The 23,508-nt window shown below is 44.3% G+C and overlaps 1 protein-coding gene and 1 long non-coding RNA gene across 8 annotated transcripts in view; one reads left to right on the top strand and one right to left on the bottom strand.

The window, feature by feature from the left end:
• Nucleotides 1-23,508, top strand: part of ZNF514 (zinc finger protein 514) — a 91,985-nt gene that overhangs the window by 68,100 nt on the left and 377 nt on the right. For 2 of the 7 annotated variants that reach the window (XR_012421851.1, XR_012421853.1), the window contains one exon: nucleotides 22,059-23,260. The exons of the other annotated variants lie outside the window; for them this stretch is intronic. The gene's annotated coding sequence lies outside the window, so the exon portion shown is untranslated. Of the gene's footprint in view, nucleotides 1-22,058; nucleotides 23,261-23,508 lie in introns of those variants that run through there. 7 annotated transcript variants of the gene reach the window in all.
• Nucleotides 15,725-18,629, bottom strand: LOC141408292 (uncharacterized). Its single transcript, XR_012421855.1, has 2 exons — nucleotides 18,016-18,629; nucleotides 15,725-17,698 (listed from the first exon to the last, which is right to left on the bottom strand). It is a non-coding gene; the product is annotated as an uncharacterized lncRNA (long non-coding RNA).

The raw sequence follows: 23,508 nt of genomic DNA, 5'->3' as shown, positions 1-23,508 counted from the left end.
CTGGTGGGGAAGGGACAGGGACAGAGGGAGGGCCTTCCAGGTTATAGGTGGATTCAAAGATTTTCTGATTGGCAGTGGGTTTGTCCAAAGACCTGGAATCAATAGAAGGGAATGTCTGGGTTAAGGTAAGGTGTTGTGGAGACCAAGGTTCTTACTATGAGATGAAGCCAGAAGGTAGCAGGCTTCAGAGAGAGTAGATTGTAAATGCTTCTTATCAGACTTCAGAGAAATTTATTTTAGGGTAAAATACTTAGATTTCTCTCAGGGCCTGTTATCTGTCGTGTTACCTTATTGTTACAAAGAGTCTGTTTTTGTCGGCCTTAAGGTCTCTGTTTTAAAGTTAATGCTGGTCCACTGTGCCTGAATGAGAGGAAGGTATAATGAGGTATGTCTGACCACCCATTCCCATCGTGGCCTGAACTAGTGTTTCAGGTTTACTTTAGAATGCTCTTGGCCAAGCAGAAGGGTCCATTCAGTTGGTTGTTGCTTAGAATTTTATTTTTGACTTACGCAGACTGTCAGCTGCTTCGTGTCACATCTCACGCTTCTCTTGTGTTGCCCAGTTTTCTCAGTGCTTCCGGCTGCATGTTTTTGTACTAGATGAAAAGCCTTCTTTCTAGAAAACTACCAGTTAAATATTTCTTTAGAAAAATGTAATATTGCTTACTGTAGTTATTTTTCAAATGCAAATATAGATGAGCACTGTTCCATCTTCTAGGGATAGGTTGGGGTGTGTGTGTAGGGGGGGCTTACATAGAAATTCAGTGTTATTTTGTAGCAGTATGATGACTTCTGATACCAATTACCAAGAGTTAAGCCAAATTTCATGTGTTAAGGACACAGTAGCCCACAAGACTGCCCTCACTTCAGACACCAGCCACAAATCTGGGAGTTCCCAGGCTACCTTTACTTATAACCAATTGGCTACAAAGTCAGGAATTCCCCTAACCCCTGCAGGTTGATAACTTTCTAGAATGAATATCTGAACTCAGGAGAGTTCTGTATTTATGATGACAATTATAGAAAAAGGATACGAATCAGAACCAGCCCAAGGATGAGATGCGTGGGGAAGAGTATGGGAGTACCCCAAATGCAAAGCTTCTGCCTCCCCTGCAGCATGTTACCCTGCTGGCACACTGATGTGTGACAATGCACAGAGAAATGCCTACCATGGAAGCTCACCGGAGCTTTGGTGTCCGGAGTTTTTATTGGGGTTTCATTACGTATTCATGAATGATTGAATCATTGACCTCACAGTGGAACTCAAATCACCAGCTCCCCCTCCTCTCCCTAGAGGTGTGGCTGATATTACATGGCTCAAAGCCCCAACTCTAATTACATGCTTGGTGTTTCTGGCATGACCAGCAGCCATCGCAGCCATCCTGTTATCTCATTAGCATAAAGTAGAGGCCAACTGTGAGTCACCTCTTTAGCATAAACTATCAGAAAATGCGGGAGTCTGTCCTGCAGACCCTGACCCAACAATGGATGGATAAAATACACTGACACACAGACGTTCTGCTTTGCCAGTCCAGCTGAGTGTCCAGGCTGCTTACAGACTCCAAGCAGAGTGCTGTCAACAGTTGGGACCGCAGCCCTGACCAGCCAGTGAGACTTGCATTTATTCAGTAAAGATTAATTGACAGAGGCTTGAGTCAACACCACCAGATGGTAATTGACATTGTGGACTTCCCGAGTAGAAAGCAGTTAAGCACCCGCTGTACATCAAAGGTTAGTCTTAGGACCACATGAGTAAACAAACTAGTTAGGTAAACTCCCCACATTCCTTTGTTTCTACTCTAATTTATTTAAGAGGACAAGGCTGCCTTCAGCCAAGTTTATTACTTGAGCAAACCCTCCAGGTTTTCCAAGAAAGTTTGCGTCATATAATTTTCCCCACCATCCTGACTGAACCCCCACAAGATGTGGCCCACCATGAATAGTAAAAGGTACTTCTATCCCTCAGGAAATTCCAGTGATCTAGAGGTGATTTCCCAGGAACTAGGGACAAAGTCCAGCCAAGTTCTTCATTTTTATTTTATTTTATTTTATTTTATTTTATTTTATTTTATTTATTTTGTGACAGAGTTTCACTCTTGTTGCCTAGGCTGGAGTGCAGTGGCGCGATCTCAGCTCACTGCAACCTCCGCCTCTGGGGTTCAAGCAATTCTCCTGCCTCAGCCTTCTGAGTAGCTGGGATTACAGGCATGCGCCACCATGCCCAGCTAATTTTGTGTTTTTAATAGAGACGGGTGGCCGGGCGCGGTGGCTCAAGCCTGTAATCCCAGCACTTTGGGAGGCCAAGACAGGCGGATCACGAGGTCAGGAGATCGAGACCATCCTGGCTAACACAGTGAAACCCCGTCTCTACTAAAAAATACAAAAAAAAAACTAGCCGAGCGAGGTGGCGGGCGCCTGTAGTCCCAGCTACTCGGGAGCCTGAGGCAGGAGAATGGCGTAAACCGGAGGCGAAGCTTGCAGTGAGCCGAGATCCGGCCACTGCACTCCAGCCTGGGCGACAGAGCAAGACTCTGTCTCAAAAAAAAAAAAATAGAGACGGGTTTCTCCATGTTGGTCAGGCTGGTCTTGAACTCCTGACCTCCAGTGATCCGCCCACCTCGGCCTCCCAAAGTGCTGGGATTACAGGTGTGAGCCACAGCGCCCGGCCCAAGTTCTTTATTACACAAGCACACAACCTCAAACAAATAAATATGAAAATGATTCAATTATTATTCAAATAAACAAGTCACAAACACTAAGACTGTCAAGGACTTCCTTTTTGATCATTCTCTTTACTGAGAAAGATTGACTGGTTCAGAGAAGGCACGACATCCAGACCTTCACCACTTGGAGATTGTTTCGTTGTCTCTGTAGTAAACTGTACCAGAATATCTTCTTGATCTTTTTCTTGTGTCATTATGGCAGTCGTCTGATAAGAGAGCAGTTGTACAGAAGCACCGAGCAAAGGAGTGCTTTCTTTAAGATGATGTATCGCTTATTCTACCATGTCTGTGTCCTTAATCCAAGTAGAGAAAGAAGTAATAGCAGCGACACAGATGCTACCTTGATTAGCCAACAGGCAATCCTAGCACTGCAGTCGTCCATCACAACTTGTGCCAGTGAGTTGAGACAGATCTGTGTTCCATCTAGGGAAGAGGTGGTGTCATTCATACATTCTGCCAGAGGTAGCGATAGGTCTTTTTCAGTCTTTTTATTTCCTACCATTGGAACACTGCTCTGTTCACATAAACAGTAAGTGAGCAATTCCTTAAGTAGAGTGCCTGAATAATCACGAGGGATCTCATTTTGGAGCTCCTGCCTGAGTTGGAATTTCCAGCATTGGTGACTAGAGTTAGGATTTCAATATGCAGGCAAGTCTTGAAATACTATTCCTTAATCTGAGGAAAATAAGAATAGATGTCCTAATGGCCAGGCGCGGTGGCTCAAGCCTGTAATCCCAGCACTTTGGGAGGCCGAGACGGGCAGATCACGAGGTCAGGAGATCGAGATCATCCTGGCTAACCCGGTGAAACCCCGTCTCTACTAAAAAATACAAAAAAACTAGCTAGGCGAGGTGGCGGGCGCCTGTAGTCCCAGCTACTCGGGAGGATGAGGCAGGAGAATGGTGTAAACCCGGGAGGCGGAGCTTGCAGTGAGGTGAGATCCGGCCACTGCACTCCAGCCTGGGCGACAGAGCGAGACTCCGTCTCAAAAAAAATAAAATAAAATAAAGAATAGATGTCCTGGCTAAAAATGAAGTGAACCTGGTTAGGGCACGTAAAACTCCAGAAAAAAAGGGAGTTATTTCATGGCTCAAAATTGGAACAAAGGCCTTACATTAACTGTGTTACAAATTTCGATTCCTATTAATGTCTCTTCCAGGTGATAGTAACTCACTCATCACCCTGTGAAGTTCATTGGGTTCAAACTTAGAATTACCTGGAGTCAGATCAACATATTATCATAATTGTTTCTTTTTCTGAGAGAGAAGGACACTGGTAAAACCACAGGTGTGTTTATTTAATGTCATTTGTTCTGTGGGTGCAAGTGAAAAAGCCATGGCCTGTAATTCCCCTGTGGACTCGTTTGATGAGACTAGAACTTGTCAAATGTATCTGTCATGCTGGTCTGGTGACAGATGGTGTAACCAGTGTTGGTAAGATGGAGGGCAGTGGCTACTGTTTGGGATAATGTAAGAATGGCATTAGAATGAGTGTGTTCTGACCTAACAATTACAACAAAAATGAAAGAAAAGAGACAAAGGGCCATCGCGGGTGGATGACAACCAGGGGTGTATAGAAAATGAAAAGAAGAATGACCATAAGCAAGCAGAGGAAAAACAAAACAGAATCTTTACAGAGGTCTGGTCTGACATCTTGCGCAGAGGCTATCTACTATTCAGGGTAGTTTATTCTGAGGATCTTGAATTATCTGTATAGTTCTGGAGATCAGCTATGTATAGAACGCCCTGGAGAATCCTAGTTTGCAATTTTCTATGGGAGTAGGCATCTTGTTACGTTAATTTTTTTTTTTTTTTTTTTTTTTGAGACGGAGTCTCACTCTGTCGCCCGGGCTGGATGCAGTGGCGGGATCCCAGCTCACTGCAAGCTCCGCCTCCCAGGTTCCCACCATTCTCCTGCCTCAGCCTCCCAAGTAGCTGGGACTACAGGCGCCGCCACCTCACCCGGCTAGTTTTTTGTATTTTTTAGTAGAGATGGGTTTTCACCGTGTTAGCCAGGATGCTCTCAATCTCCTGACCTCGTAATCCACCCGTCTCGGCCTCCCAAAGTGCTGGGATCTTGTTACGTTAATTCTTGTTTCCTTAGTTGTGAAATGAGGACAACTTGACTCCCCAGAGTTTGATTGATTGGTTCCCTGGAGTTTCACTGCTGTATTTTTTGCTAATGGTACCTGATAACATCCTTCACAATAAGGTTCAAAAGCAGTTTTTCTTGGATGACTCTTCCAGTAGACAAAATCTTATGATTTAACATTATAAAGAGGCTGTTTAGGAAAATATGGGAAGGTGGCCTCAGCCTGTTGGTGATAAGGCTGTTGGTGACAGTACTTGAGTCCTTTACCCTATTTTGCCGTGCCTGCATACAGCATGGTAGCGTATAGTACTGGAGGTAAAATCCCTAAATAAGTGGGCCTTCCAGTTACCAGTTCTTAGCGGAAGAACTGATATGTCCCCAGGGGAGTGAACCAAATGGCCATAAGGGGTTCTGGAAGTACCTTTGCCTAGAGAGCACAAGGGTTTCTGAAAATTTTGTTTATTTTAACTTAAGGATGCTATTTATTCTTCCAAGCATTCCAGAAGATTGTGGATAGTAAAGGAAGTATAATTTTTGAGTAAGGGTTAATTCCTTATGGAGTTTTGTTATAGTGGTTCCTGTGTTAGGCTGTTCTTGTATTGCTACAAAGAAATACCTGAGACTGGGTTTTTGGGGAACAGGTGGCATTTGGTTACATGAATAAGTTCTTTAGTGGTGATTTATGAGATTTTGGTGCACCCATTACCCAAGCAGTGTACACTGTACCCAATGTATAGTCTTTTATCCCCATCCTCCTCCCACCTTTCCCTCCCTGAAGTCCATCCATTGTATCATTCTTTTTTTTTTTTTAGATGAAGTCTCTGTTGCCCAAGCTGGAGTGCAGTGGCATGATCTCAGCTCACTGCCACCTCCACCTCCCAGGTTCAAGCAATTCTCCTGCCTCAGCCACCTGAGTAGTTGGGACTACAGGCATGCGACACTATGCCTGGCTAATTTTTGTATTTTTAGCAGAGACGGGATTTCAGTATGTTGGCCAGGCTGGTCTGTATCTCCTGACCTCATGATCCGTCTGCCTCAGCTTCCCAGAGTGCTGGGATTACAGGCGTGAGCCACTGCACCCGGCTCCATTGTATCATTCTTATGCCTTCACGTCCTCATAGTTTAGCTCCCCCAGCATCCCAACATGTTTTTTTTTCAAGATGAAGTCTTGCTCCATCACCCAGGTTGGAGTGCAGTGGTGTGATCTTGGCTCACTGCAACCTCTGCCTCCTGGGTTCAAGTGACTCTCCTGCCTCAGCCTCCCTGGGGTTACAGGCGCCCGCCACCACACCTGGCTAATTTTTGTATTTTTAGTAGAGATGGGGTTTCGCCATGTTGGCCAGGCTGGTCTCGAACTCCTGACCTCCAGTAATCTGCCTGCCTCACCCTCCCAAAGTGCTGGGATTACAGGGATGAGCCATTGTGCCTGACTCCCCACCATACTGTTTTTTTTAATTTTTAAATTTTTTTCTGGCCTTTTATTATTATTATTATACTTTAAGTTCTAGGGTACATGTGCACAACGTGCAGGTTTGTTACATGTGTATACTTGTGCCATGTTGCTGTGCTGCACCCATCAACTCGTCATTTACATTAGGTATTTCTCCTATGCTGTCCCTCCCCCAGCCCGCCCTCCCCGCCCCTGACAGGCCCCGGTGTGTGATGTTCCCCTTCCTGTGTCCAAGTGATCTCATTGTTCGATTCCCACCTATGAGTGAGAACATGTGGTGTTTGGTTTTCTGTCCTTGTGATAGTTTGCTGAGAATGATGGTTTCCAGCTTCATCCATGTCCCTGCAAAGGACATGAACTCATCCTTTTTTATGGTTGCCTACCAAGCATACTTTTAAATGACCAGATCTTGTAAGCACTTTTTCCATTCATGAGAACTCCACCCCCATGAACCAATCACCTACCACCAGGCCCCACCCTCACCATTGGTATTACATTTCAACATGAGATTTCAATGGGGACAAATATCTAAGCCATTTCATTCTGTCCCTGGCCCCCTCCAAATCTCATGTCCTTCTCAAATTGCAAAACACAATCATGCCTTCCCAATGGTCTTCCAAAGTCCTAACTCATTCCAGAGTTAACTGGAAGGTCTGAGACAAGGCAAGTGCTTTCACTTATGAGTCTAAAAAATAAAAAACCAAATTATTTACTTTCAAGATACAAGGGGTATATAGACATTGGGTAAACGTTCTTGTTCCAAATGGGAGAAATTGGCCAAAAGAAAGGGGCTATAGTCCCCATGCAACTCTGAAACCCAGCAGGGCAGCCATTAAATCTCAGAGCTCCAAAATAACCTCCTTTGACTCCATATCCTGCATCTAGGGCACACTGCTGCAAGGGGTGGGCTCCCAGGCCTTGGGCAGCTCCACCTCTGTGGCTTTTCCATGCTGAGATTGCAAGCTGCTGGTGGCTCTACCATTCTGAAATCTGGTGGGCAGCAGCTCCCTTCCCACAGATCCACTAGGCAGTGCCCCACTGGGGACACTATGTGGGGGCTCCAACCCCACATTTCCCCTTGACACTGCCCTAGTTGAGGTTCTCTATGAGGGCTCCACCCCTGCAGCAGGCTTCTGCCTGGACACTGAGTCTTTCTCATACAGACTCTGAAATCTAGATGGAGTCTGATAGGCATTCTTCACTCTTGCACTCTGCACACCAACAGGTTTAATACCACATGGAAGCTACCAAAACTTACTGCTTGCGTCCTCCAAAGTGGCAGCTTCAGCTGTACCTGAGCTGCTTTGAACCCCAACTGGAACTAAAGCAGCAGATATGGGCAGCATATTCCTGGGCTGTGCAGGGCAGTATGGCCATGGGCCTGGCCCATAAAACCATTCATTCCTCCTAGGCCTCAGGGCCTGTGATGGGAGGGGCTGCCACAATGGTCTCTGAAATGCCTTAGAGGCTTTTTTCCCATTGTCTGGGCTGTTAGCACTTGGATCCTTTTTAGTTATGCAAATATCACTAGCAAGTAGTTGCTCCACATCCGGCTTGAATTCCTCTCTCAATAAAGCTTTTTCTTTCTCTGCCACAAGATCAGGCTGCAAATGTTCCAAACTTTTACACTCTGCTTCCCTTTGAAATATAAATTCCAACTTTAAGTCATTTCTTTGCTTCCACATCTGAGCATAGGTTATTAGAAGCAGCCAGGCCACATCTTAAATGCTTTGCTGCTTAGAAATTTCTGCTGGCAGACACCCCAAATCATCACTCTGAAATTTAAACTTCCACAGATCCCTAGGGCATGGATACAATACAGCCAAGTTCTTTGCTAAGGCATAATGGGTGACCTTTGCTTTGGTTCTCAATATGTTTCTCATTTCCATCTGAGACCTTGGCAGCCTGGACTTCATTGTCCATATCACTATCAACATTTTGGTCACAAGCACTTTACTAGTCTTTTAAGAAGTTCCAAACTTTCCCTCATCATCTTGTCTGCTTCTGAGCCCTCCAAACTCTTCTACCCTCTGCCTGTTACCCAGTTACAAAGCTGCTTCTGCATTTTCAGTTATCTTTATAACAATGCCCCACTGCTGGATACCAATTTTCTGTATTAGGCCATTCTTGCATTGCTATAAAGAAATACTTGAGACTGAGTAATTTATAAAGAAAAGAGGTTCAGCTGGCTCATAGTTCTGCAGGCTTTACAGGAAGCATAGTGCTGACACCTGCTCAGCTTCTGGGTGTGGGCTCCAGAAGCTACAATCATGGTGGAAGGTAAAGGGTGATGGCCACATCACATGGTGAAAACAGGAGTGAGAAGGAGTTGGCAGGGGGAGGTATCACCTAAATGGCCAGATCCCATGAGAACTCACTCCACACCCATGATCCAGTCACCTCCCACTAGGCCCCAACCGAACATTGGTGATTACATTTCAACATAAGTTTTGGGTGGGGACAAATATCCAAACTGTTAATTTATCAGTTCCCCTAATGTGTGTGTGCCTTGATCACTTGCTATAAAAGTTTGGATGTTCCAGGTGAGAAACCTCTTAGTGGCTGTAAGGACTGCAAATTTTCAGAGAGGAAATGCTTCAACCCATTAATATAACACCTACAATACTAAAATATGCAATAACTAAAATATATTAGAATATCATGAAGGGAGGAAGCTGGATAAAATCCATCTGAAAGTTTCCAGAGGGCTCTTGAGACTTTGGTTCCTGGCCATGTCCTACCTTTACAGTTTTTCCAGGACTATGTTGACAGATGGTGTACAGCCTAAAAATACTGTTTAAAACCTGTGCTTTAAAGTGTCTTCATCAATGTTAATTTAAGATAGTAGCTGATTCATATGTACCATAATGGATAATATAATGGAGAAATTTAGCTGATGCCCACTTGAAAAAATCTGGCACAACCACATGGCCATTTTGGGAGCACTAGGGATTATTTGAGTGAAGGTTATAATTTTTAACACTTTTCATTTCCAGAATGAGGGCCTTAATATTGATATTTTTTAATCTCTTGGAATTCCTCCAGAGATGGATCCTTTGAGGGTTCAGTGAGGAACATAGCTTTGGGTAAGGCTCCTTCTTTGGCGTAGAAATCAGAGCATTTTCTTTCATTTCCATATTATCTTTTTCATATTATCACTTCTCGTACTATCTTTTCATGAGCCTTAGCTTTCGTAACAGCTACAATCTAAGAAGTAGGAGTGCATCTACCTAATATAAGTTCTTTAATTTGTTGTTCATTTTTGAAGAGGGTTCTATCTGAGGTTAGGAAACCCTCTTTGTTTGTAGAGTACCCTCAAGTCATGTACTCCTCCCAAGGATGTCTGCTATCTGTATATATGTTTACTGTCTGGTATTTGACTAGTTGATGAGCTTTATATAGTAAGTGGGATAAGTTCTGCCATCTGGGCTGACTTTACCTCAGATAGGGGACTATATTCTAAAGATAAATTAGTAATAGTTTATCCTGCTTAATAACCTCCAGTTTCAGTTTTAAGGTATCATCCATCATAAACAACAATAAAAATATTAGCCCATGGTTCTCACAGGAGTCTCTAAGGGATCTGAGTGAGCTACAGGAAGTTCCATAACTGTCTGTTAGGTAAGACAATTGTGAGGTCCCCCCCTTTTCTTAGTGTTAGGAGCAGGAGAATGGCAAGATTCAGAGTGCCGCAGTGGTGAACGGAAATGTCAGAGGGAGAGAATAATAGATACTGTAGGCCAGGCACGGTGGCTCATGGTTGTAATACTAGCTCTTTGGGAGGCAGAGGTGGGTGGATAACTTGAGGTCAGGAGTTCAAGACCACCCTGGCCAACATGGTGAAACCCTGTCTCTACTAAAAATACAAAAATTAGCCAGGCGGGGTGGTGCATGCCTGTAATCTCAGCTACTCAGGAGGCTGAGGCAAGAGAATCACTTGAACCTGGGAGGCAGAGGTTGCAGTGAGCCAAGATTACGCCACTGCACTTTTGCCTGAGCAACAGAGTGAGACTCCATCTCAAAAAAAAAAGAACATTGTAAATGTTTAATTGGTTGAACATGAAAAACTCTGTTCATAAATGATATGATCTTGTGTGTAGAAAATGCTAAGGAATCCATTAAAAACCTTTTAGAGTAAATGAGTTTAGCAGCATTGCTGGATTCAAGATCAATATACAAAAATGAATAATATTTTATTTATTTATTTATTTATTTATTTGAGGTGGAGTCTCACTCTGTCACCAGGCTGGAGTGCAGTGGCACAATCTTGGTTCACTGCAACCTCGGCCTCTGGGTTCAAGTGATTCTCCTGCCTCAGCCTCCCAAGTAGCTCGGACTACAGGCCACCAGGCATAGCTAATTCTTGTATTTTTAGTAGACAGTGGTTTCACCATGTTGGTCAGGATGGTCTCAATCTCTTGACCTTGTGATCCACCTGCCTTGGCCTCCCAAAGTGCTGGGATTACAGGCATGAGCCACTGCGCCTGGCCAAAAATGAATAATATTTCCATACATGTGTGAGGAACAATCCAAAAATGAAATTAAGAAAACAATTCCAGACCAGATGTGATAGATCATGCCTGTAATCCCCACACTTTAGGGGGCCGAGGCAGGAGGATTGGTTAAGCCCAGGGGTTCGAGACCAGCCTGGGCAACATAGTAGACCCTGTCTCTACAAAAAATACAAAAATTAGCCAGGCATAGTGGTGTGGGCCCGTAGTCCCAGCTACTTGAGAAGCTGAGGTAGGAGGACTGCTCAAGCCCAGCAGGTTGGGGCTGCAGTGAGCCATGATCATGCCACCATACTCCAGCCTGGGCAACAGAACATGATCCTGTCTCAAAAAAAAAAAAAAAAAAAAAAAGAAGAAGAAGAAAGAAGGAAGGAAAGAAAACAATTCCATGTATAATACAATGGCATCAAAATGTATAAAATACTTAGGAATAAATTTAACTAAAGAAATGGCGGCCGGGTGTGGTGGCTCAAGCCTGTAATCCCAGCACTTTGGGAGGCCGAGGTGGGTGGATCATGAGGTCAGGAGATCGAGACCATCCTGGCTAACACGGTGAAACCCCGTCTCTACTAAAAATACAAAAAATTAGCCGGGCGTGGTGGCGGCGCCTGTGGTCCCAGCACTCGGGAGGCTGAGGCAGGAGAATGGTGTGAACCCGGGAGGCGGAGCTTGCAGTGAGCCGAGATCGCGCCACTGCACTCCAGCCTGGTGACAGAGCGAGACTCCGTCTCCAAAAAAAAAAAAGAAATGGCAAAACTTATATTCTGAAAGCTATATGACACTGTTGAAAGAAATTAAAGAAGATATAAATAAATGAAAAAGCATCTCACGTCCATGGATTGGAAGACTTACTATTGTTAAGATAACAATACTCACCAAATTGATCTACAGATTCAAGGCAATCTCTATAAGAACCCCAGCGATATTATCTGTAGAAATTGAAAAGTTGATTCTAATATTTACATGAAATTGCAGGGGATCTAGAAGAGCCAAAACAATCTTGGGAAAGAATAATGAAGTAGAAGGACTCACACTTACTAATTTCAAAACTCACTATAAAGCAACAGCAGTCAAGATAATGTGGAACTGGTAAAGTATGGACATGGAGACCGACAGAACAGAATTTTGAGCTCAGAGATAAACCTATGTGTCTGTGGCCGACTAATTTTCAACAAGACCATTTTGTGGAGAAGGAAGGAATAGTCTTTTCAGCCAATGGTGCTGGGATGTCTGTACAGCCACATGCAGAAACTGCACCCTCACCTAACCCAGTGTGCAAAAATAAACGCAAAATGCATCAACGCTAAAATGATAAGACTCTTAGAAGAAAACAGGGCTAAATTTTGTGACCTCAGATTTGGCAGTGGGTTCTTAGTTAACTTAGTGGTTGCTTTGAGCTAGAGTGGCAGACCGGACGGAGTTTAGGGGAGAAGCAGCTACAGGGTATGGGGTTTCTTTTCGTGTAGTAATAAATATTCTAAAACTGACTCTGATGATGAGTGCACAGCTCTGTGAATATACTAAAAACCACCAAGTTTTACAGTTTAAATGAGTGGATTGTGTAGTATGTGAAATATATCAAAATGCAGCTGTTAAAAAAGGGGATGAGGTCAGCCCTAGGGAACTGGGGAACCTTAACCATGGCCTGAACTGCCTGTATCTAGTTCTCCTGAGCATCGGTAGCAAGTCCTTCCAGGGAAACACCTGGGAGGGAAGCCTTGAAAAGTGGTTTGAATAACCAGGGTGCAGAAATAGGGGTGATCCCTAAGACTGAGGCCTAATTTGCTGGCCTGGTTTGAGCAAATGAGTAAGGGTGATGAGATGTGGTTTGGACATCCAGCGACCACCAGAAAGAACCTTTGTAAAAATCACAAAGTTTATGATTTTTGAGAGGCTATCAACTCCTAATAAAAAAAATTTGGCCAAGATTCTTGGTAGGGGAAAGATTCCTTTAGTCCTTGGTATAAGATATCCATTCTCACGGTCAGCTGAACTTTTTTGAGTTCATATGCTTGTTACATTAAAATTTTTATTTGGAAATAATTACAGATTCTCATGCAGTTGTGAGAAATAACACAGGGAAATCCCATGTACCCTTCACCTAGTTTTCTTAATAGTAACACTTTGCAAAACAGTAACAATATGACAGCCAGCATATTGACATTGATACAGTTAAGACACAGAATATAATCATTTGTCAATATCCCTGAGGGATTGCTTCCAGGACCCCTGTAGAGACCAAAATCTGAGACTACTCAAGTCCCTGATCCAAAATGATATGTAATAATATTTGCATATAACCCATGCACATCCTTCTGTATACTTTAATCTCTGGGTGACTTATAACACCTGATACAATGTAAATGCTATATAAGTAGTTGTTATACTGTATTGCCTGGGAAATAATGTCAAGAAAAAAGTCTGTACATGTTTAGTACAGACACAACCATCCTTTCTTTTCTTTTTTTTTCTTTTTTTTTTTTTTTTGAGACGGAGTCTCACTCTGTCGCCCAGGCTGGAGTGCAGTGGCCGGATCTCAGCTCACTGCAAGCTCCGCCTCCCGGGTTCACGCCATTCTCCTGCCTCAGCCTCCCGAGTAGCTGGGACTACAGGCGTCCGCCGCCTCGCCCGGCTAGTTTTTTGTATTTTTTCAGTAGAGACGGGGTTTCACCGTGTTAGCCAGGATGGTCTCGATCTCCTGACCTCGTGATCCGCCCATCTCGGCCTCCCAAAGTGCTGGGATTACAGGCTTGAGCCACCGCGCCCGGCCTACCATCCTTTCTTTTCTGAATATTTTTTATCTTGGTTGGTTGAATCCACAGATAAGGAACCCACAGATATGGAGGGCCAGCTGTACTTCCTTTACCACAAGAATTCAGGTTGCCCTTGTATAGCCACACCACTTCCCTCCTGCCCCCACCCCCTTCCTAACTCCTGACAACCACTCATCTGGTCTCCATTTCTATAAGTTTTTCATTTCAAGAATATTATGTAAATTCAACCATACAGTGTGTGACCTTTTGAAATTGACCTTTCCTTTTTCTTTTTCTTTTTGAGACAGGGTCTTGCTCTGTCACCGAGGCTGGAGTGCAGTGGTCTTGTCACAAGTCACTGCAGCATCAGCCTCCTGGGCTCAAGCGATTCTCCCACCTCAGGCCCTCAGAGGGCGAGGATTGCAGGTGTGAGCCACTGTGCCCGGCCTGCATGTTTAGCTTTTTAAGAAACTGCCAAAATGTTTTCCAGAATGGCGGTACCGTTTTATATCCCCACCAGCAACGTATGAGTGATCCCGCTTCTCACATCCTCATCAGTTCATGGTGCTGGCACTACTTTTTTCTTTGGCCATTTTGATAGGTGTGTAGGGATATATCACTGTGGGTTTGATTTGCATTTCCCTAATGGTTAATGTGGTGGGACATCTTTTCAGGTACCTCTTTGCCTTCTGTAATTCTTTGTTGGCGAAATGTCTTTTCCTCATTTTCTAATCAAATTGCTTGTTATTTTACTGTTGAGTTTTGAGAATTCTTCATAAATTCTAGATACTAGTGTTTTGTCAGGTATGTGGCTTGCAGATATTTCCCTCCCAGTCTGTAGCTTGTCATTTAATTATCTCTCTCTCTCTTTTTTTTTTTTTTTTTTTTTTTGAGACAGAGTCTGGCTCTGTCGCCCAGGCTGGAGTGCAGTGGCGCAATCTCGGCTCACTGCAATGTCTGCCTCCCAGGTTCGAGTAATTCTCCTACCTCAACCTCCTGAGTAGCGGGGATTACAGGCGCCGGACACCACACCTGGCTAATTTTTGTATTTTTAGTAGAGACGGGGTTTCACCATGTTGGCCAGGCTGGTCTCAAACTCCTGACCTCAAATGATCCGCCCTCCTCGGCCTCCCAAAGTGCTGGGATTACAGGTGTGAGCCACGGCGCCTGGCCCATTTCATTCTCTTAATGGAGTCTTTCATTGAATAAAAGTTTTTAAAATTTTTTTGTGGAAGTCTAATTCTTTGAACAGCTACCATCAAACTGAAACACTAGGCCGGGTGTGGTGGCTCATGCCTGTGATCCCAGCACTTTGGGAGGCTGAGGCAGGCGGATCACCTGAGTTCAGGAGTTTAAGACCAGCCTGGCCAACATGGTGTGGTGAAAAGAAAGAGAGATCAGCCTCTTACTGTGTCTATATAGAAAGAAGTAGACATAAGAGACTCCATTTTGTTCTGTATTTGAGATGCTGTTAATCTGTGACCCTACCCTCAACCTTGTCCTTGCAAGAGACATGTGCTGTGGTGACTCAAGGTTTAAAGGATTTTGGGCTGTGCAGGGTGTGTCTTTGTTAAACAAGTGTCTGAAGGCAGCTTGCTGGTTAAAAATCCTGCCCGTCCCTGGGCAATGGAACATCTCGGTGTAAAACCCGATTATATGCTCTGTTTACTGAGACAGGAGAAAACCGCCTTATGGCATAAGGTGGGGCTCGCTGGCACAATGCTGCTAAGAGGTTTGTGGAGATGTTTACATACGCATATCAAGGCACAGCATTTTCCTTTGAACTTATTCATGTCACAGAGATCTTTGTCCATATGTCTTACTGCTAATTTTCTCCCTAAAATGATCCTATTGTCCTGCCACTCCCTTATCTTTACAGATAATTATCTTTAATTATCTTTAATTATCTGTAAAGATAATTATCAATAAATACTAAGGGAACTCAGAGACCGGTGCTGGCGTGGGTCCTCTGCAAGCTGAGCGCCGGTCCCCTGGGCCGACTTTTTCTTCCTCTATACTTTGTCTCTGTGTCTCATTTCTTTTCTCAAGTCTCTCGTTCCACCTAACGAGAAACACCCACAGGTGTGGAAGGGCAGGCCAGCTCTTCAACATGGTAAAATCCTGTCTCTACTAAAAATATAAAAATTAGCTGGGCGTGGTTGTGGGCACCTGTAATCTCAGCTACTCGGGAGGCTAAGGCAGGAGAATCACTTGAACCCGGGAGGCGAAGACTGCAGTGAGCCAAGATCATGCCACTGCACTCCAGCCTGGGCAATAAGAGCAAATCTCTGTCTCAAAAAAAAAAAGCCAACCAAAAAACCCCCCAAAAACACTAAACACAATGAAGATAATGACGTGACAGGTACTATGTGGCGGCATTTAATCACTGAACAGAAGTTGGGTATGGTTACCATATAGACAGTAGAACAAACACCGTCATCAGAATAGCCAGGCTCACCAGGACCTTTGGCGTTGCTACCTGGTGCTTCTGGAAATAAAAGAAATGGGGAACCTACTGAAATCTTACTGGATTTGTATAAGCAGAAAAGATCTAGGCCTAGTAAACAGAAGTCTGACTTAAATCACCAAAAGAGGGAGTCATGTCTCCTCCATCAATTCCCAGACTTGAGGGAGTTCACAGATGGAGAGTCCCCTGAGTGAAGGGGAGGCCAGGTCCCCCTCAGGAAAGGCACTGGTACACTACCAAAAGTGGACGCTGTTCATCTTCCTTTCAGCCTTCCCTAAAGGTGCCTGTAGCCATTTACTAGGATGACTATGCATGAAGGACAGAGAATATCAGATGTTTTAAGGATTACTCAGCACTGGCTGAGCTGACACCAATTCCTAGAGACCCAAAATGTCACAGTGACCTGTCAGGGCAGAGGGATAAAGAGATCAGGCGACTGATGGAGGTTTAGGTCAGGTCTGTCTTGCGGTGGGTGCAGTAGGTCCCAGAACCCATCCCGTGATTATTCCTGTAGCTGTGGATTCCATACTTCACATAAACACACTCAGCAACTGGCAGAATCTCCTCATGGCTTCTGTGACCTTCTAACAAGAGCTATTAGGGTAGGAAGAGCCAAGAGGAGGCCTTTGAAACTGCCTCTACCCACAAAAACAGAAAACCAAAAGCAGTATCATATCCTGGAGGGATTGCAGAGATTGATGCCACCATCAAGGACTTGAAAGATGCCAGGAGGCAGTTCCTACTACATCTGCATTAAACTTGCCCATTTCGCCTCTTCAAAAGATAGATGGCTCTTGGTGAATGACAGTGGACTATTGTACTCTTAATCAGGTGATGACTCCCCTGGCAGCTGCTGTTTCAGATGTGGTTTTACAGCTAATCAGTACATCCCCCAGCACCTTGTATGCATATTGATGTGGTCAATGGTTTTTTTCTCTAATCCTGTTCATCAAGAGTATTAGAAGTAGTTTGCGTTCAGATGGCAAAGTCAGGACTTTGCCTTCAGTGTCCTACTTCAGGCATATATCCAACCTGTACTCCGAAGTCATAATCTAGTTTCAAAGGACCTCGAATGCATTTCCCTCCCATAGGAGATCAGGCTGGCCTATTACACCGATCATATTATGCTGATTGGATCCGGTGAGTAGGAAGTAGTGACTAACCTAGATACATACATTGGCAATGTACTTGCATGCCAGAGAGTGGGAAATAAATCCCACAGAAATTCAGGGGCCTTCCACCTTAGTAAAATTTGTAGAATCCTAGTGGTCTGAGGCATGTCAAGATATCCTTCCAAGGTAAAGGAAAAGTTGCATTTGGCCTCTTAAGGGAGACCACTAAGAAGGAGACACAAAGCCTAGCAAGCCTTTTTGGATTTTGGAAGTAACATACATCTTATTTGGGTGTGCTACTCTGACCTATTTACCGAGTAACCAGAAAAGCTGCTAGCTTTGCGTCGGGCTCAAGACAAGAGATGGCCAGAAGATCCGGACTGCTGTGTGAGCTTCCCTGCCACGCTGCCATGACCCAGCAGATATGACTGTGTTTGAAGCATCAGTGGCAGATCGGGATGCTGTGTGGAGCCTCTGGCAGGCTGCTGTTGGTGAATCACAGTGCAGACCCTGAGGGTAGTGGAGCAAAACCATGCCATCCTTTGTGCATAACTTCCCTTTTCAAAAATGCCTTGGAACAGAATAGAAAACCTGGCCGGGCGCGGTGGCTCAAGCCTGTAATCCCAGCACTTTGGGAGGCCGAGATGGGCGGATCACGAGGTCAGGAGATCGAGACCATCCTGGCTAACACAGTGAAACCCCGTCTCTACTAAAAAATACAAAAAACTAGCCAGGCGAGGTGGCGGGCGCCTGTATTCCCAGCTACTCAGGAGGCTGAGGCAGGAGAATGGCGTAAATCCGGGAGGCGGAGCTTGCAGTGAGCCGAGATCCGGCCACTGCACTCCAGCCTGGGCGACAGAGCGAGACTCCGCCTCAAAAAAAACCCAAAAAAAACCAGAATAGAAAACCCATGCAAGTGTGTGCAGGTGATTTTTTTACAAAGGTGCAAAAACAATTCAATGGAAGAGCAACAGTCTTTTCAGCAAATGGTGCAGGAGTGATGTACACAGGCAACAATAAAGATAAAGGATAGACCTTGACCTAAACCGCACACATTTGTCCAAACATTCACTCAAATTGGGTCACATACTTAAATGTAAAATCGGGACAACAAAACTTTTAGAAGAAAACACAGGAGAAAGTCTTTGAGACCATGGATTAGGGAAAGAATTCTTGGACATGACACCAAAATCATGATCCATAAAACAAACAAAAAGGATAAATTGGACGTCATCAAAGTTAAAAACTTTTGCTTGGTGAAAAACCCTTCCGCAAGAATGAAAAGGCAAGCTACAGACTGGGAGGAAATACTGGCAAACAACCTATTTGAAAATGAGCTTGACTGGGTGTGGCAGCTCACACCTATAATCCAGTGCTTTGGGAGGCCAAGGCAGGAGGACTGCTTGAGGCCAGGAGTGTGAGGCTGCACTGAGTTATGATGGTGCCAGCACACTCAACCTGGGTGATACAGCAAGATCCTGTTTCCAAGAAAAACGAAAGAAAAACAAAGAAAATGGACTCACATATAGAATAGACAAAGAATTCTCAAAACACAGCAGTGAAAGAAACCAAACAATCCAACTAGAAAATGAGGAAAAGATATGAACAGACATTTTACCCAAGAGGGTGTACAGATGGCAATTCTAGAAGCACATGAAAAGAAATTCAGCATCATTAGCTATTAGGGAAATGTAAATTAAAACCATGACGATATGTCCCTATACCTATGAGAGCATCTAAAAACAATGGGGACAACACTGAGTGTTAGTGAGGATACAGAGAAACTAGATCTTTCACACATCGCTGGCAGGAATATAAAATGGAATGGCCACTTTGGAAAGTAGTTTGGCAGTCCCTCCCTCCCTCCCTCCCTTCCCTTTCTTTCCCTCCCTCCCTCCCTCCTTCCTTCCTTCCTCTTTTCTTTTTATTTCTTTTTTTTTTTTTTGAGATGGAGTTTCACTCTTGTCACCCAGGCTGGAGTGCAATGGCTCAATCTCAGCTCACTGAAACCTCCACCTCCTGGGTTCAGGAGATTCTCCTGCCTCAGCCTCCTGAGTAGCTGGAATTACAGGTGTGCACCACTACACCTGGCTAATTTTTGTATTTTTAGTAGAGATGGGGTTTCACCATGTTAGCCAGGCTGGTTTCTAACTCCTGACCTCAGGTGATCCGCCCGCCTTGGCCTCCCAAAGTGCTGGGATTACAGGCATGAGCTACCGCGCCCAGCTGGCAGTTTCTTAGAAACTAAACATATACTTACCACACAGTCTGACAATCTCACGGCTTGACATTTATCCCCCTAGATGAAAACGTATAGCCACACAAAATCATGTACAGGATGGATATATTTCAAAATAATTGAAAGCAGAGATTTGAAGAGATTATCTGTACACTCATGTTCACAGCAGCATTATTCACAATAGGCAAAAGGTGAAAGAAACCCAAGTGTCCATTGACAGATGAATGGATAAAAAAAATATGATCTATTCATACAATGGAATATTATTCGTAATATTAAAAGTAAGGACGTTCTGTCACATGCTATACCTGGATGAACCTTGAGAACATCATGCTAAGTGAAACAAGCCAGTCACAAAAGGACAATACTATATAACTGCACTTACATGAGGTACCTAAAGTAGTTAAACTCATCGACACAGAAGGTAGAATGTTGGTTGCCATGGCTGGGGGAGAAGGGAATGGGGAGTTATTGTTTAATGGCTGAAGTTTCAGTTTTGAAAGATACAAGACTTCTGTGGATAGATGGTGGTGATGGTAGCACAACAAAGTGAATGTAGTTAATGCCACTGAACTGTACCCTTAAAAATGATTAAGGTGGGCCACGCACGATGGCTCACGCCTATAATCCCAGCACTTTGGGAGCCGGAGGTGGACGGATCACGAGGTCAGGAGATCAAGACTATCCTGGCTAACACGGTGAAACCCCATCTCTACTAAAAATACAAAAATTAGCTGGGCATGAGGGCAGGCACCTATAGTCCCAGCTACTCAGGAGGCTGAGGCAGGAGAATCGCTTGAGCCCAGGAGGCAGAGGTTGCAGTGAGCTGAGATCATGCCACTACACTCCAGCCTGGGCAACAGCTTAAAAAATTAAGATGGCTTTTTTTTTTTTTTTTTTTTTTTTTTGAGAGGGAGTCTTGCTCTGTTGCCCGGGCTGGAGTGCAGTGGCGCAATATTGGCTCACTGCAAGCTCCACCTCCTGGGTTCCCGCCATTCTCCTGCCTCAGCCTCCCGAGTAGCTGGGACTACAAGCGCCCACCATCCCACCCAGCTAATTTTTTGTATTTTTTTTAGTAGAGACAGGGTTTCACCATGTTAGCCAGGATGGTCTCGATCTCTTGACCTCGTGATCCACCCGCCTCGGCCTCCCAAAGTACTGGGATTACAGGCGTGAGCCACCGTGCCCGGCCGGCAATTTTTATGTTATGTGTATTTTACCACAATTTTAAAATTTCTGGCTGGGCACAGTGGCTCATACCTACAATCGCAGCACTTTGGGAGGCTGAGGCGGGTGTATTGCTTGAGGCAGGCGGATCGCTTGAGGTCAGGGGTTTGAGACCAGCCTGGCCAACATGGTGAAATGCTGTCTCTACAAAAATACAAAAATTAGCTGGGCATGGTGGAACAGGCCTGTAATCCCAGCTACTCAGGAGGCTGAGGCAGGAGAATCGCTTGAACTTGGGAGGGGGAGTTTGCAGTGAGCCAAGATCATGCTACTACACTCCAGCCTGGGTGACAGAGTGAGACTCTGTCTCAAAAAAATAAAAATAAAATAAAATTTCTAAATATCAAAAAATCACATACATGAATGTTCATGGCAGCTTTGTTTGAAATAGTTAATAACTGGAGACAGGCTGGGCGCAGTGACTCATGCCTATAATCCCAGCATTTTGGGAGGCCGAGGTGGGTGGATCACTTAAGGCCAGGAGTTCGAGACCAGCCTGGCCAACATGGTGAAACCCTGTCTCTACTAAAAATACAAAAAATTAGCTGAGTGTAATGGGACACGCCTGTAATCCCAGCTACTCGGGAGGCTGAGGCACGAGAATCACCTGAACCCAGGAGATAGAGGTTGCAGTGAGCTGAGACTGTGCCACTGCACTCCAACCTGGACAACAGAGCGAGACTCTGTCTTAAGGAAAAAAAAAAAAGGAAAAGAAAAAGAAAAATAATAATTTGAGACAAACTAAATGTCCTACAACGGGTGAATGGTTAAACAAATGGTAGTGCCATGGAATACTACTCAGCAATGTAAAGGAAGAAACTATTGGTACATGGAACAACTTGGATAGACATCAAGGGTATTATGCTGACTGAAAAAAAGCTGGGCATGGTGGCACAGGCCTGTAATCCCAGCTACTCAGGAGGCTGACGCAGGAGAATCGCTTGAACTTGGGAGGGGGAGTTTGCAGTGAGCCGAGATCATGTATTATATGTATTATATGATTCCATTTATATAATGTTCTCAAATGATAAAATTATAGAGATGAGAAACAGATTAGTGGTTGCCAAGGGTTAGAGATGGTGGAGGAGAGGATAGAAGAGGGGGTGGGTTTGACTCGAAGGGAGAAGCACAAGTGGTCTTGGAGATAGAAACAGTTCTGTATCTCTATTGTGGTGCTGGTTACAGAAATCTACATGTGACATAATTGCATAGAACTACACACACACACACAAATGAGTATGTAAAACTCATAAAATCTAAATAAACTCTATGGATTGTACCAATGTCAGCTTCCTGGTTTTGATGTTGTACTATAGTTACGTAAGTTGTACCATTTGGGGAAACTGAGTTAAGGATACATGGGACTTCTCCGTACTATTTTTGCAACTTCCTATCTGTATCTTTGAATCTGTAATTATTCCAAATTTAAAAGTTAGAAACAAATGACTAAGTAATCAAAACCAAACTGGTTTTGGGCCTTAACAGAGTCTGAAGGCGTGACCATCGACCAGCAACTTACCATGCAGTTTAAGCTGCTCATCATGAACTGGCTGTTGTATGATCACCAAGCCATAAAGTTGTGCGTGCACAGCAACACTCCATCATCGAATGGAAATGGTACATATGAAACTGAACTGGAGTAGGACCTGAACATGCAAGCTACATGATCTTCTCTCAACCCCTACCCACAGCTTCATGAGGAATTACCTATGACCAGTTGCCTGAAGAAGAAAACTCTTGGGCTTGGTTTACTCATGGTTCTGCATGATCTGCTGGTATCACCTGAAAGTGGACAGCTGCAGTACTGCAATCCCACTCTGGGATGCTTCTGAAGGATGGCGGTGAAGGGAGATCCTCCCAGTGGGAAGAAGATAAGAGTAGTGTACCTGGTTGTTCATTTTGCCTGGTTGGAAGTATAGATCTATACTTTTTCATGAGCAGTGGCTAATGGCTTGGCTGGATGGTCAGTACTTGAGAGGAACATAATTAGGAAGTTGGTGACAAGGACGTCTAGGGAACAGGTATGTGGATGGACTTCGGCCCAGAATGTGAAGATAATTATTTCCCACATGAGTGCTTATCAAAGGGTGACCTCCACAGAGGATTTTAATGAGGTGGATAGAATAATCCATTTTGTGGATGTCAGTCAGCCTCTTTACCTAGCCAAATGGACTCATGAATAAAGGGCTAGGGATGGAGGTTACACATGGGGTCAATGTGGACTTTCACTCGCCAGGGTCAATCTGGCTACAGCTCCTGATACAGCAGCACTTCTGGGGGCTCAGCAAGCTCTCTGGCTCTAGGTTGATTACATTGGACCATGGAAGGGGCAGCACTTGTTCTGACTGGAATAGACACTCTGGATATGGATTTGCTATTCCTGCCCACCGTGCGTCTGCCAAAACAACTGTCCTTGGACTTAATAATTATTTTACACACTGTTGCCTCTGACCTAGGAACTCACTCCACAGCAAATGAAGTGTGGCAGTAGGTCCTTGCTCGTGGAATTAGCTGGTCTTACCATGTTCCCAAATATGCTGAAGCAGTTGGCTTTACACATAGGTGTAATGAATCTCTTTTCTCTTAATTTCGCCAACTCAAGATGTAAAAGGTCTGTTGAAAATGGTGTGCATCAAAATAACCTGGAGTGAAATAAGTTGTCTATTTCAGCAAAGAAAATGGGAAAATAGTAGATGAAACAACTGTGTTCCTCTTGATAATCTTTAACTCTAGCTTGTCAGTAATTTTACTCTTCTGTATGTTTGAAAAATTTTATGCTAGACTTGAAAACCAGACGTTTATCTGAGCAGGCTACCCTCTTACAAGACATTGTGCCCTGCTGTGTTGCAGGTGTGTGGGTCACTTGAGTAGACGTAGATGGTATGGAGGCAATAAAAAAAACCGTGACCCGGGGCTGAGATACACATGTGTGACC

This window comes from Macaca fascicularis, chromosome 13 (assembly GCF_037993035.2).
Source record: "Macaca fascicularis isolate 582-1 chromosome 13, T2T-MFA8v1.1".
In the NCBI taxonomy this organism is placed as follows: Eukaryota; Metazoa; Chordata; class Mammalia; order Primates; family Cercopithecidae; genus Macaca; species Macaca fascicularis.
This window is presented reverse-complemented; position numbering and strand designations above follow the sequence as displayed.